Genomic DNA, 15,715 nt, shown 5'->3' with positions numbered 1-15,715 from the left:
ACAAGACTGATCAGCCTGTGGTAAATACAGGTTTTCTTACTTGCAGGGTGAGGTGTTTGTGCTGCTTTGCAGTTCCAAAGGCAGGAATTTAGTGCTGACTGGTCTGACTGTGCCCCCTTTAAAGCCCAGGGTGAGATGGCCACCAGTTTCAGTGATGGCAGGTGGGGAAGTGCTAAGCACAGGTTTGACCCCATTACCCACTGCTGTACCCTAAGGATTTAGCATGGGAAGCAATGTGGTTGTGCTTGCAAACTAGTGTGCTAGTTCTGTCAAAATATTATAATAATGCAGCTATATAGCTCCAGAGACCTGGTCAGAGCACTCTCTGCAAACTGCTGCACTAAATCTTGCTGACACGTGGACAAGGCTAAGCGATTTGCCTGCTGTTACATGGGAAGTGGGTTTGGAAACCAGGTCTCTTAAGGTCCAACCACTGAACATTCCCCCTTTTTCTGCCTAGTCAGCTTAATTATTGGCACTAGAAGAGCATTTGTGTTCTCATAGCCCAGGGCAAACATTCTTCTAGCTCCTAGGCAAAACCACTCAAGGCTTCCTTATACAAACGTGCCAACACTAGAGTCGTTTCCGTATCTCCTTCTTTGTCTGAATACAAACTTAGAAGGGTAAGCTGAGTTTTAGTCTACAGTACAGGAAGTCTTCTCCTGTAACAAAGGACCACCTGCTGCTCTTGTTTTAATTCATGTCCAGAGGATTTTACTGTATGTGCATGTCACTGGTGTTGTTGCAAAAGATCTGGTGCATATTGGGAATGAGAAAGTCATGGGCACGCATGCACAAACATGCATGGATACACACACCCATGCAAACACACTGACAAATTTTGCATTTTTATAGTTCTTGCTTTTCCTGCATCCAATGTTTTGGCAACCAATAACTCCGCTGTACCCTCCCTGGATTTGTAGTACATGACTTTGAATTTGTAGATTTGAAATACAAATGCATTGGAAATTACACATCTGTAACACTTATAATTGGTCAAAATGCTGTTGTTCAGAACTGTATTTTTATTCTACAGGTCATTTCTTGTTTACTGTATCTCTGCCCCCTCTTTTGCCCTTTCCAAGCTCTGCAGAACTCATTGGATGGGCAAAATGCTAACAGCAGAGCCAGTAGCCAAGCTCTGCTCTCCACTGCCTTTCTCCAAGATGTTTTGAGTTGCACTAGCCTGTCAGGTATTGTAATTCTGGCAGCCTGAGCCTTTTGAGAAGACAAACTGCAATGTCTGTATCACCAACACTTTAACTCACACAGAGTGGAAGTATTTGTTTTTAAATACAGTCATTCAAGCCCTGGCACTTTCCTAGCATGATTTACAATATATAACCACAGTCACTTCACTGAGAGATCATCGAGTCTTTCATGCTTAATAATACTCCAGTTTGTGGTATCACCATTCTCTTGCAAATACAAAAAATGAGACATGCAGATGCTTGGTAATTAGACATACCTTGCTAAGTACATACGCCTGTTAAAGCGTGCATCTGTGTTCCCAGGCTGTAGGCTTCTAACAGCTTGGTTTGCAAATAGAGTTTCTGCTGTTGTGATGGTCCTTTGAGATTTCTGAACTTCTCCCTAGCTGGTGCTTGCATGTCTGGCCTGAAACTATTTGCTCCTCAGAGGTTCGCAGGCAAGGACCTGTTGTAGATCTCTTCATCTAAGGATTGCTCTTCCCCATTAACGGGCACCCCATCTCCTAAATTACCATGTAGGCAGCGGCAGTGGGTGCTGCCATCCCCTCTGCTCCCTGCTCTGTCTTCACCTCCCCAGTCCTGCTGACAGCAAGTGACATGCATCACAGAGCTTCTTCATTGCTTATGACCAGTTAAAATAATATCCTGGGATGAGCCTTATCAACTTCAGCTTCAGAGTTAGCCCAGCCACTGTGCTAGTGCATTTCTAGACTGCTTGCTTCATTTTCCAGACTGGGATAGCTCAGAAAAACAAGCCAAAAAGCCACAAATTAGAGGCACTGCCCTTCTCACCCTGTTGTCTCCACCTTACAATTCTTTTGAAGCATTTCTTAATCTTTCCTGCGGCAGTCAGGAGGGTGACTCTGTGCCAACCCAGTCAGGCTGTGCCATTAGGCACGTTTGGTGCCCAGTGGTTACTTCTTTACAGCTGCCAGAGCCACCATGAGCAGAAGAGGAGTAGTTCTCACTTTCAGCATTTACACTATGACCCCATCTGTGAAAAGCCAGTGTGTTTTATTTCCCTAGAGAAGTCAGCCCCAAGCCCTTCAGAAAAGCAGAAAAATCAGAGCTGAATGACTGGCATTCAAAGCAAATCTAGTAAGTGTGCTTACTTGCCTTGGCCCTGGTGTGTGCCACCCCTCCGACACCGTTCCCCCTCCAGTAAGCTCCTCTTTTCCCTGGTGCGGGGTGTCGTGATTGCAGCTGGATTTATGCCCTTCCCACGGGAGGGCCCTTTCCACAGGGCCCTGTGTGCAGTGGCATTGCGTAAAGCTGCTTTACATCACAGGCTGTGGGGACAGAAAGAGGTAGCTCAGGCCAGACAGGACCCAATGAAACCTGAGCACAGCTTAACACCAGCTGCATAGAAAGTTCCAGGGGCGGATACACAACCTTTAACCGGACTCAGCACATCTGCGTAGCCTGCAGTTACACATTCACTAGGATAGACACTGGTATTTTGATATGCAGAAGAACTTATTATAGGAGCTGAAAACAACTTGGCTCAGTTTGGGCCAGGTTGAAAGGAATGCAGGTTTCTTTGTGCCTGTTATACAGTTGGATCAGGTATTTTTCTCCTCCAATAAATTGCCTTTAATCTGTGCCTTGCAGCCTGGGTACTCAGTGAGTGGGACATGTATGCTACTGTGGATTAAAACGATGAAGCTCTCAATTTGTACCACATCTTTCCCTCATGATCTATCCAGGAGATCAGACGTTTATTCTTTTTTCTCTTCAAAGCAAAATGTGTCAAAAAGGAGAGGATGAAAATTAGATGGATGAGGTTGCCAGCACCAGATCACAGAGACTGCATCCCTCCCAGTCTCAGTTTCCTAAGCCCTCTTTGGCAAAAGGGGTGGGATTTGGACACCTTTCTGCTGGTTTTCAAACCATCCTGCAGTTTTGGTATACCCCTTCTTCCTCTTTAAACAAATTAACAGTGAATCAAACTGGGGATATGGCAGTTGGGTTAGACTGGGTCTCATTCAGTGCCCTTGTTATAGTTCATAATTAAAATCCCATAGCTTTTGTGAGAATAGGGCTGATTTTACATCCATGCCCTGATTTTAGAGGGCAAATCAGGCATGGTTTATACTGCCTGCCCAGTTCCATTTGGGTTCAAGAACAGAGCCAAGACAGAGAGGGATGTTTTTAGTGTACATGGGCAGACAGACCTATGCAGCTGAAATGGAGACAGGGTCAGTTGAGTCCTGGCAGCCCAAGTGCTGTTTGCCAGGTGCCTAACACCAAAGGGATGGAGAATGTCTGTCTCTGCAGCCCTGCTTTTCACTTAAACAACCTAATTACCTTAGCTCTAATAAGGTCTGAAAACGGTTCTTAGCACAGGCCCATATGACATAGTATCATATGTACAAGGCTTAAACAAACAGCTTGAAATAGTCAAGATGTTTTGTCCTCTTGTTGCCTGAGCATCTCAGGAAGCATCTGGCAACAGAACAGCCCCTGATCACTTGTTCTGTCACAGGCACCTATAAAATGCGTGTAGCCCAGCCACAAACACAGACAATGCGAAAAGTAGCTCCTTCATTAAAGATGCGTTTTGTTCAGTTAAATGCTAAGTCAACAAACTAGGTTTTGGTTTGTAATCCTTTTCTTTTCCTTTTCCAGTGGAGGGATGGGTAGAGTGTGTGATAGCACTGCCCAAATCTGTCTCCCACACTGCCACCTATGCAGATCCACATGAGGTAATAAGCACCAGTGATAGGCACGAGTGGCCTCTGAGCTACAGCTTGTCTGCTACATCATTCTAGGTGAGTCTTGAAGACAGAGAAAAAGCAAACTCCACCTGATAGTCTCAGTATTAAGGACACTGAAACCAAGGCTGCTTCTGTGAAGGGCACCTTGTGTTCTGTAAAACTCTGGAAAGAATCCTTTTTAACAAGAACTATTGACTTTGGCTAATAAGTGATGCTAATAATGTACACTACAGCTGCCAGGCTTATGCGTTTGCTATGGACAATAAATACTGGAAGGTGAAATAACCTGTGGCCACTGTACTTTTTCCTTAAATCATCACGCCTCTGCGCTGGAGCACCCGGAGGGTGGGGGTGGTGTTCGGGTATTTACTGCTTCCAGTTCCCCTGCAGGCCACGACTGAGTTGTGCTGCAGCTGATGGTCTCCTTTTGCACAGGTACCAGTTCCAAGCCAGGCATCCCTGCCTGCAGGGGATGCTGGCCAGCAGAGGAGCGATAGCAGAAAGCACCTGAAAAATAACTCAGATGTGGTGTGGTGGCTCTGTCATACAAAGACAGTCCAGGTTTTAGGTGAATGTTCTCTGTGGTTTTGGCCAAGTTGACGATTTGGGCTCTTTTGGTGTTTGTGAACTCAGTTCTTTTGTTTTCTGTCAACAGAAAGTTGTGAATGTCTACAAGGAGTGCAGGAGTCTTTCCCTTCCTCCCCACCCCCCTGCCATCGATAAAGCCATCAAATTAAAATACTCAGCTTTCTCCAGAAAAAAGCTTTCACCAGATAATGTTCAATGACCTGCTTACACCACACCTCCTCCTGCTTCAGAGCACCCAGAATTCAGGAACTTGGCTGGCCTTAGTAATAGGGAAGAACCTCTAATTTCACTTTATGTTCATGTCATACCACAAAGCTCAGACACAGGTCCACTCCAATCTGCTGGTCACTTATGTTCACTCAGTTAATATTCTCCTATTATACATCACACACCAGTGCACTTCTTAGATCTTTGTCTTTTATCTTAGTTTTCACTAAGGGAGAAGCTTTCAGACTAGGAAGAATATAGACTGCTACACCTGGAACACATTTTATCCTGGTGGGACTTAATTACAGTAAGTCTTTCATTTTACTTCTGATCCATTTTTAGGCAGGTGTGCATAAGCATTATCCCAATTACTATATGTGGACGCTGTTGTCAGGCGCTTTTTTTTCTTGGGTTGCTATGGTTTTAGGAGCCAGCATGTGCTTAAAGATAGAGCTTCAGCTTCAGAAAGAAGATAGTCTCTATCCTGCCTTTCAGCTCCGGTGCCCAAGGATCTCTCCCTGAAGGGAGCTGTGTCAGAAAACCCGCACTGGGCCAAAGCTGGGCAGAAAGTTTTCCTGCAATAAGGAACTGAAGAAAGTGAAAGCAAAGCTGTTCCTACAGGCATCCCCTGTGCAAAGCAAGTCGAGGGCCTAAAGAGTCTTGCCCTATAACAGCCATAAGTAAAGATACAAAGAAACACCAACCTCTCAAACGGTGCTCTTCAGTGAAGAGGTTCCCACTCTCCTTTTGCCTCACTCTTCCTGACTTTTGAGGGGCATTCAGCTCCCCCTTTTATACCCTCTCTTGCATAAGCAGGGTCCACCCTCCCTCTTCCCCCCACTGCCCTCATTTCTCTTCAAAACCTGCTTCTGTTTTCCCTGCTTGTTATTCATGGTCATTACTAAGAGGGAGAAAAGAGGGGTAGAAAAACACTGGTGCTGTGGTTACAGCCAAGCTCAAAGGGATCAGAGCTCCTGGTTAGCTTCACTCTTCTGAAGTGCTTACGGGGAAGCACTCCTTTGCCTCACAGAAATTTCTCAGTGATGGTGCTGATAGCACTCTTCCATGTAAAGAGTGACAAATGGGCTTCAGAAGTGTTAACCCCGACAGAGGAACACTAACCATACAGCCAGCAGTCTGTAATTCAGTCTTGAATGGGGAATTATTTTGTCCAAGTTGGAATTTCAATTGACTGGTCAGACAGGTTTCTTTCACTGAAGAACACCTTGTCTGCACTCTGTCAGAAAGTGGGTTTATTGATCCAGATTGTTCTGGGAAAAGCTGCATAAACCTCAGCACTTTGTGTGGAGACAATAGTAAATGTTATATTCTGATTTCTTCAGCTTTCCCAAAGTTTGCTCTAAGAACTGAACTCAAAAGAGCCTGATGTACTCCTGTGATGCATGGTGGGAGTCATGGAAGAGGGATAATGAAGTACTCTGCTCCCAGCCTCAGATCACAGATCTTCACATGGGCCCTTCCTGAGCTGAGTTGCTATGGCTGATCTTATAGATTATGAATTATTACATGGCTGACTCAGGCATAGTAGCATATACATGGTCATATATAATTCATCACTAAATTTGAGGGTTTCTTTTTTGTAAGAGTGCCTTGAATGAGAAGTAGCCACAAACAGTTTGCTTATACAGCCTGTGGGTTGATGCTGGTAACTGTAAACCTCTACACCCCGTCAACACCCATAGTGTTCCCTCTCTCTTCTGCTTAGGAAAGGGAAGACACTGTGGGGTCTGGACAAGGCATCCACTGAAGTGGGCAAACAGGCACTGGGAGGAGGACAGGGAAGAAGGAAGGAAGGAAGGAAAGGAAAAAGAGAACGCCCATGTGGGGGGACCTGACAAAAGGAGTTACACAACAAGGAATGTAACTTCTTTGACTGGTGCAGCGGTTGCCCCTGCAGGTGTGGCAGGCAGTCATGATGGGGAAAGGACCACCATTTGTGTAACATACAGAAAAACACTTTGTAAAGCAGTCAAGTGCCTACACAGATCAAGACACTTCACTTTGGAAGAGAAACCACTGGTATGGGGAGCATAAATTTAAAATGAAGGTGAACAGAAAGTCCTGAATTGCTCTTTTGTAGTGATGCCAGAATCAGTGGGTTCACAGTAAAATTATCAGGCAGCAAAGGTAAGTAAAAGGAGGGGGCCTTTTGTTTATATAAACTGCAGGAGGCACTGCCACAGGATGTTGCAGAAACCAAAAGTCTTAGCTGGTACACAGAGAGATTAAATAAAGTCACAGAGTGCATGTCCTTCGGAGGCTGCAGAACACTGTGGCCCAGGTGTGACTGGAAAATCCCCAGACAGCCAGCTGTCAGGAATTTTTGATCCATGTAACAGCTCTCATGCTCCTCTCTAAGGGCTTGTCTTCAACTTGCGATGGAAATAGAGATGTCTGTGCTGAGGCCACCTTATGTATGCTCATTTTGGGGTACAGACTGGAAATATTCTTTTGCTAGAATATTAGTTAGCCACTTTTCATTTTTTTTCTCTAAAACAGGGTATGTGTACTAACCAGAGGCACAGTTACTGCACTGGGGGCCAGAATGTCTCCTGATGGACCTTCGGGGTCTGTTCTCACTTCTGCACACAAAGTACTCAATAACCTTTTCCAGAGTAAATAAGCAGGGAGGAAGGGGTAAGCTTTAGTGATGGGTCAGGCAGGTTTCTATCCATTAGTAAACCATTTTAACCCCCACTACATGAGAACTGTGGCAAGCTGCAGTGGGCCTGAATGTATTTATTTTTCCTATCTCTGGTGGGGAAAGGCTGTGCAAAGTAAGGTTTTTTAACTGTTATAGTAAAACTTTGATAAGGAATAGGCTTGCATGTGATTTTCCCATATTTTCTCTGTGCACCTGACCTCTGCCCTTGCTGGCTGGAACCACTTTTCTGTGAAAGCAGCTGGTGAGCATGGGAGATGCACTCAGCTTGCCCAATTTTTTGTGTAAAGAGGATTGCAAAAAAGCTTTTCCATAACAGCATTCAAAGTACAGATCATGAGAGAGATTATCTTGCTTCTGCCATGGGTTATCATAGCAAGGGGCAATGCAAAAACTGGTAACGTGGCTGCTGAAAGCCCCAGGAACCACATGTGCCACCCCTGAGCTGGTGCAAAGGGACGCAATGTGTCAGCCTGGATGATGCCAAAATGCACATGGTAAGTGGGTGGCCAGAGAGCTGACCCAGGTTGCTGGGGCCTCCCTAAAAGGGCATGTGTGACATGGTGCTCCCTCCTCACAGGAGGAGAGATCCTGGCAGTCACGCTGTGCTGCAAACCCTGTGTGATGGAAGAGGGAGCATCACCGTCTCTGCATCTCTCTCTGCTTCTCAAGGAACAGTACCCTTGAGGGAGGTCTGTGTGCTGATGAAACCCTCTCTGTGGAGCTCTTCTAGTGATTTAAGACCCAAATGATCTCATATTAACACTAGCACACGTTGTTCCAGCTTATAATTACATTTGCCTTGTTGCGCTTCTGTTCGTAGGCCCTGAGCATAGAGATTGCTTTGAATTTTTGTAACCCTACTTTTTTCCTCTCCCAGTGGAAGATGCAGTTTTTAATCGCAATTTAAGACTGGTCTATGCATAGCCTGCACATGCACACTGAGGCATGACTGTGTGTGTGGGCAAAGGGAACCTCCTACCCTGAGGATCTCAAAATACCTTTCAGTCTAACAGTTATATCAGTGATCTATATTTGATTTTGCTTCCTTCCCTGTGGCAGGTGCTGTGTCTGTGAGGAATGAGAGACAATCCTGGACCAAAGCAGCCAGGACAGAGAAAGCGTGTCCTAAGGGGGAAAGGGGACATGAAGAGGTGATATGATTCACCTTCAGTCACGAGGCAGGTTGGCAACATCTGAAGGACAAGCAGGCAGGTTTCTTGACTTCCAGCCCAGTGCATTACCTGTTTGATCACACTGTACCTTCACCCCTTGGATGAGAGCTGCAAGGCAGAGGAGCAGGGAGGGCAGTGCCTGCTCAGCAAAATGCTTGCCTCAAAGAACTGGGGCCAGCTTTGTTATCAGAACTGATGCACTTTTCATGACACTCTCCTCATGGATACCTTTGTATCAGGGAGGGATTTTGCACTGTCCCAACATTTCCCAGCTAGGTCAGCCACTGAAGTCTTCAAGCTGTTCCCTAAGACGAGCACGGGAAGCAGACGGGCAACCATTGTCTGGGAAATGTTGCAGTATTCAACTCCAAAAGGCTCTACCAGGAAACATCCTGCTCCCCTCAGTATTGCAAGGTTGCTGCTTACAGCTCAGTGAAGATTTACTGCCTGTGGATCTTCTGAGTGACACCTTGGCAGGCTAATCCTTGGCACTACTGGGATTTTGAAAATCTCATTGCACTTTTTGGTTCCAAACCAAATTATTCCCAGGATACCATGCACAATAGCTGTTATTTCCTAGCCTGGAAATTCGAAGCATAGCCATAAAAGACCTTTAGAAGCTGGGACACCTCTGTGCAAACTCGGGTCCACCCTTCTTCTCACTTCTCTGCCATCAGCTTCTTGCCCTGGGTGGGCAAATAGGTGCAAGCAGCAGGACTCCGCTATTTTGACTGCTCCTTGTTCCTCTCGTGGTCTCCTGCCTCACTTGAGGGGTGGTTTTAATCATGTATGGTTTATGCAGTTCATCAGTGAGATATAGAATGGCTCATTCCCCACATGGGGGTTATGGGACTCTTCCGTTTTCTGGACTAGTAGTCACTGAAGGGGCTATGAAAAAACCACACAGCCAGACAGCTACAGGGGCAAAACTGCATCTCTCTTGGGCCAACAGAAGTAATTTTCACTGCTCCAGATATAATCTGTAGTACAAAGAAGAACAGAGCCGCTTGCAACCTGAGATAAGGACGTGGCTTTCAGATTTGCTTTAATCTGGGTGGGGTGTACAACTGACTATAGCAAAATTGTTGGCTCCACTGGACTCCCTCATGCTTTCAGATGCTGGTAGAAAAAGGGAACAGTAGAAAGCAGAGAGAGGCTGAGCCAGGCATTATGTTAAGGCTGCACGGGTTGTTAGAGCCTGGCAGGATCTCTCTCCTCTGGGCTGCTGCACAGCCCCATCACCTGCTTCAGGACCAGGTCCGACCGTGCCACGCAAAAGTGGGAATCAGCTTCCCAAGACAGAGCCAATGTGCAGCTATTCGCAGGTCTGAAGTTTGCAGAAGGTGAGCAGGGTTAAGGCGGGCGCTAATCCAGCGGGTTGCAGAGCTGGAGGGATGGTGGGAGATCGTCTCTCTTTAGCCGAAGCTGCCTCCGTGCGGAGTGCCTCCGCATCGCTGCTCCTGGCGCAGCAGGGGCTGTGCTGGGCGCCTGCCGGCACGGCTGCAGCGCCAGCGACGTTTGGAAATGCTATTATCGTGCTGCACTTTGTTAAACCGATAATCCTCAGAGCAAGAGGACGGAAAAGTTAAACTTATACCCAGAGGTGGGTTTTTTACAGGAAATCTTGCAGAAGATTGTCACTGAAGTGTCTGGGGTTTCAATGAGTGGCAAAAAGCAGCCTCCTTGCAGATCAGAATTTCCTGCTCTTTCGTTTTTACTGGGTAATTTTAAGGAAAAGACTTAAATGTTCGCTGCAATTTTAGGTTAATTGTTTTTTTTACTGTGCTTTTTTTTCCGGCTTTTTCAGTGTTAACTGTAAAAGCATGCACTAATATGTTAGCTTACTGTTTAAGGGATAGAGCCAAGGAGCAGTGAATTCAGCTCAGGATATTTCTAGCAAGAAAAGAACAGAGATTGCCTGCTGGTCAGGGTTCTGAAACACACCCCAGTGAAAGCCTTTGAAAACTATAAGCTACCCCCAGAAAAGATCAGTGTGTTCTTTTACAGCTATTCTCCCAAGAAAAGCTGAGCCCCCATAGGGATTGTCTCTGACCTGGTGGGTTGAAGACATGCTGCAGCTTGGCTCCTCTCTCACACTGCCACTTGGTGTTTCACAGTCTAAAGAAAAGAAAAAATACTCTTAAAAACCATCTTTTGTTTGTAAAAAAGCCACTCCTCCAAAGTAACGAATTAATACAGCAAGGAGTGCTTAGCTCTGAGAAAAGCTTGGAACAACAGCTTGGAAAGCCATGCCTGTTTGGCTGGGTAAAGCACTTAGATGGGTGTCTAACAACGGTATTTCAGCTGCCAGCACAGATAATGTTGTCATTATTTACAAAGCACACAAGAAGACACGTGTCATATTTCTTTCTGGGTGCAAAAAAGGGAGGGTAGAGCACTGGGGATGATCAGCAGAAAGAGGACAAGCAGAGCAGAGCTGCCTCCTAGCGCCGGGGTGCTCTAAGGACTGGGGTAACCTGGGCAAGGTGGGCTATGACAGGAACCTGTCCAGTGGGGTCACCCCCACTCAGGGCAGCAGGCCAGCACCCACCTCCCCTGGGCCCTGCAGGATGTCTGACCCATGTCAGCATTCCACAGCCAGGCATGGCAGTGGGCAGTGATGGCAAAGCTGCAGGTGGTGTGAGCACAGATTAATTCTAAGCCCACATTTTGGATTGATGCCTCTTTAGGAAAATAACTTTTTTGCCATAACACAGCACACTGAAAGCAGCCAGGCTGTTTTCTTGCCATTACGCAAAACTATAATGAGCATTCACTGTAATTTGAGGATCCTCCTCTGAATGAGAATTTGATATCCTGCAATTTCTCCAAGATATTTCTTTTCTTTCTTTAATCAGTTCAGGGCATGATTTTCAAAGGGAAGTTCTTAAAAGCCTTTCCCTTGATTGCCAGTACCCTGTTTGTCATTGCTCTCCAGCACTTTTCACTGGGCTGTCCATGACATTTTGTAGGGCTCTAGTCCTCAGGCCTGGTTTGCAGTCCCGGCACAACTCCTCAAGTCCTGCAAGGCCTTTCTCATCTCCCCTCTCGCTGCCTCATTTCTGCCTCTGTAAATGCAGGAGAGAAGGCTGCTCCAGCCCCTGGAATTGCCAGGGAAATCATGTAGTACCTTATTGCTAGAAGCTGAAGGAAAGTCCTTGAAAAAACAACACCAAGTGGAGCTCAATTTCTTCTGGTCTTGGCTGTTGTTGGAGCAATATAACATGTCCCCAGTTAGCAAATACGTGTACAGGAGCATGTGCAAAGCCTGCCACTGGAAAAAAGTCTATGTTCTGCATTGAGCCAAAGTAATGGAAAGTGTAAGAAGGAGTATGGTTTCATGTGACTGTGACTATGGCTTTTGGATTCAAATCAAGGCAGGGTTCAGAGAGCTCCAAGCAGTATAAAATGAGACTAATCTCAGAGACAGAACAAAGATGTTCTATTTAACTCCATACAAATTCAGAGGAGGAAAGAAAGACAGAGAGCTGCTGAGCTTCATGGATGGCACAGAGTAACATCTACCCTCAAATCTTTGCAGATATAAGGAGAGATATAAAGGGACCAAGACAAAACCAGTGACGTCTCTCTAGCCCCTGGAGAAAAAGCACAAAATTAAATAATCTAGCCTAAACCGGTGCCTCAGGAAAGGTCAGATGAGACTGAAGAGGCTTAGCCAGCAGGTGACAAGCACTGGAGAACATGGGATCAGTCAGGTCAAAGGCTACGGATAAACCCTCCAGTGTTAAACTGCTGACAGGGCATGAGTTTTAATGACAAGGTTATGAAAGACTTAATCGGGTCACTTGAATAACCAGCTTTAAATCCTGACTGACCAGGGCCCACCTCATATTAATGGGGAAGGAATTACGTATGTGTGACTCAGAAAAGCACATACCAGATCCTGAACAGCGCGGGCTGAAAGTTAGAGCTGCAGCATGATGCTAAGCAAGGAGGCCAAGGGGAAGTTTGGAAATCATAGTTTCCTACATCAAACCTTTTGGGCTCCCTTTATGTCACCTTCAAATCCATGAATTACAGCTGGAGAGAGAGAATAAGAGTCCCTCTTAATAAAAATCAGCTAAAACCACAGAAAAACAAATCAGGCTTTCTGCCTTGGTGCAAACAAGAAGACCCAACAAAGTCTGACATGATAGCAGACAGAAATTACTCTGCTCCTGTTCCCATCAGCAGAAAATGTGCCTGAGGCTCTGCTCTTGGCAGAGCATGCTCCCTCTCTGCCAAAGCCACCACTTCTTCAGTACAACACTCATCCGGGCCCCTTTGTGGATGTCATGGGATGAGAAACATGGCCAGGCAGGAGGGGGATGCCTGTGTGCAGCTGCAGCTGCACTGGTGTTCACACTGTGGGTGCTTTGGAGCCATGGCTCAAGATAACAGATAAAACTCTTGGTGTTTCAGGAACAGGTGTTTAATGATGGTGACAGTTTTTAGCCTCAATGTACATTGCAGCCTGTGCATCACTCATGCTGGTACACTGTCACCTTGAAATCTTGCCTGGTGACGTGGCTCATAGAGAGACCTTTGCAGACTGCAGGAGCCTAATGGTGTCCAGAGGTGGCTTGTTGGTAATTAATTGCATTCAGTATGACATGTCTCTCTTGGCTGGCAGCACCTTCACATGCCATATCACCCCAGCTGGTGGGCTGGAAACCTACTGTCCCTGAGACAGTGTAATCATGCAAGGACCTTATTACTCAGGGCTGTCTGTATTGATCTAATGTCACAATATGTCTCTTGCAACAGCGTGCCAGATGAAAGTGTACTTATCTGGCGTCACAGCCTTCTATCATCCCCTAAAATCTACCCTGCTTTTACCCAGTGAACCAGCAAATCTAAGAGCTAAGATGTTCTAGGTCAGTGGTTCAAATCCTGCTTCCTGTGCTTCTGAGCTAGTAGCAACATGCTGCTGGTGTCTGTCCATAACAGAGTATTATAGGACCTGTGATTCACTGTTCTCTACCAGCCCCTGAGTATCTGCATAGAGCACCAAGTGGAAACAATAACAAGAATCATCTTAGGTGAGAAACACACTTCATACTGCTTTCCATAGAGTTTCACATTAAAAGAGCATAATTGCATAAGTCCCTTTCCTTGAGTGGGATAAATACTTGATATGTGTCTGCCCTTCCAGACCAGAGATCCTCAGGGCTGACCCCATGATTCTTACCATGTAACTAGCAAAGTGTTGTATTTTAATGAGAACTAAGACATTCTATCAGCATTTCCTGTTCATTTGTCTTTTTTCCCACCTGCCCTCCCCCCAGGCATCACCTCTCCTGGCCACTTTCAGTGCCTTGCCACCAGGGCTGAGATCTCAGAGACTGAAGTTTCCCTGCAGCACCATGATGCGAAGCAGCAGGGTGAGGGGAGGGAAAGGCTGCGGCATGAAACATCCCTTATTCCACACCAGAGCATTCATGTAGGAGAGAAAGTGCATGAATTCCCCTGAGGCAGGATGAGCACCCATAGAGCTCAGCCCACATATTTTTTGTGCAGCTGATCTCTGAAAGCAGAACTTCCCTGAAGCAATATATGGGTGCACTCCTTGGGCTGTAGCAGGTGTCTAGGATGCTGAATATCTTCTTCCCCTATCAGCATGTTAGTCTGGTGTATGAGAACATGCCTTAGCCCACACAGAGGTGTTGTGCATAAAGTAAATTCGTGATTTTACCCCTGGCTGAATGTGGGATGTTGGATAAGTTGTGTCCCTGAGCTTCTGTGGGCATTTAAATGCCTTTCACCTGTCTTACCCCCTTGGCTGGGATCCCTCTCACTTGACTACATGCATTTAATAGCTGAGCAGCTTCCCTAAGCTAATCCATGAGGGTCTGCCTATAGGCACATGAAAGACACAGCCAGGTCCAGCAGGATCTTATGGATGACTACACAGTGAATCACTTTCTGGAGGTGTCAATTTTTTGTGCTGACTGCAGAAAAGGCTGAGGTGAGTAGCTAGGACTCTATTCTGCAGACCTAAACAGCCACATATGGAGCTCCAGACCCAACTCTTCTCACACATGTTTGGACAGCATCCATACATTTGGACAATGGGAACTTGGTCTCAGCAGGGAGCCTGCATACGTCAACAATGGGTGCAATTATAGGGAATAAACATGGGAATATATGCTCTGAAAAAGAAAGCTTTCCTCACAGCACCACTGTGAAAAATAGCAGAACAGAAAGAAACTAATTCTGTTTCACCTAATTGCTTTACATAAATCATCTCTTGGCAGCCAGCTTGACTGGTCTACCAAAGGGCCAATTAAAGCAAACGGAGGCTGAGCGCTGTTTGGACTCAGGGCTGTGTTTTGTATTACAGGAACTGTAATTTGTTCCAAAAGGGTGGTATTTTTTCACTTTCCAAGCAGAGAGGAATATTCATGCCCGTCTGGCTCTGAGCCTTGATGTTATTCCTTCAGAGCATCCATGGCGCATAGTCTGGTGTCCTCTCCAGCACAGTGTTCTACTGTCCAATGTGAGATATGATGCTGCAGGTAAAAGCGGTGTAGAGGAAGAAGCACAGTGACAGATGAACGATGTTATGAAACCTGGACACCAGTGGCAAGTATCTATGTATTTGTTTTAAAACCCCATGTTGCAATGCACACAGAACTCCTTCAACGTGCAGACGGTTAAAATCCCTCCACAGTGTAACATTTTCTGCCACTTTCCCTGCTGCTCAGTACACATTCTGCTGCAAGCTCTCCCCATTAGCTACCACCACCCCTCCTGCATACACCCAGCCCTTGCCCCGCAGCCAGACCCCTACCAGGAGAGCAGCCCTGGCCATGGCCACGTCTCAGCCCTGCTGTCCCTCCTCATGTCACCTGACGGGACAACACCGTCCCTGCTGCCGGTAACACCGGGCTGCTCCCGTACCTGTGAGAAGCCCAAGCAGAGGATACACCCTGCGGCTCTGGTTGCTCTCCTGGGGCTCGCCATTACCGCACAATTCAAGGGCTGGGCGCTGCATACCCTGAAGCCATCCCAACCTGGTGGCACCACGCACGCCCTGCCCCGCCGGGCGGGCGCAGTGGCTCTGCCCCAGGGGAGGACAGGGCACCCCCACGCCGCTCCCGCTCCAAGCGTGACCAGGGCCAGCCGCTTTCC

This window comes from Melopsittacus undulatus, chromosome 3, assembly GCF_012275295.1.
Source record: "Melopsittacus undulatus isolate bMelUnd1 chromosome 3, bMelUnd1.mat.Z, whole genome shotgun sequence".
NCBI lineage: Eukaryota > Metazoa > Chordata > Aves > Psittaciformes > Psittaculidae > Melopsittacus > Melopsittacus undulatus.
The sequence above is the reverse complement of the archived record's forward strand: the minus strand, read 5'-3'. Positions refer to the sequence as shown.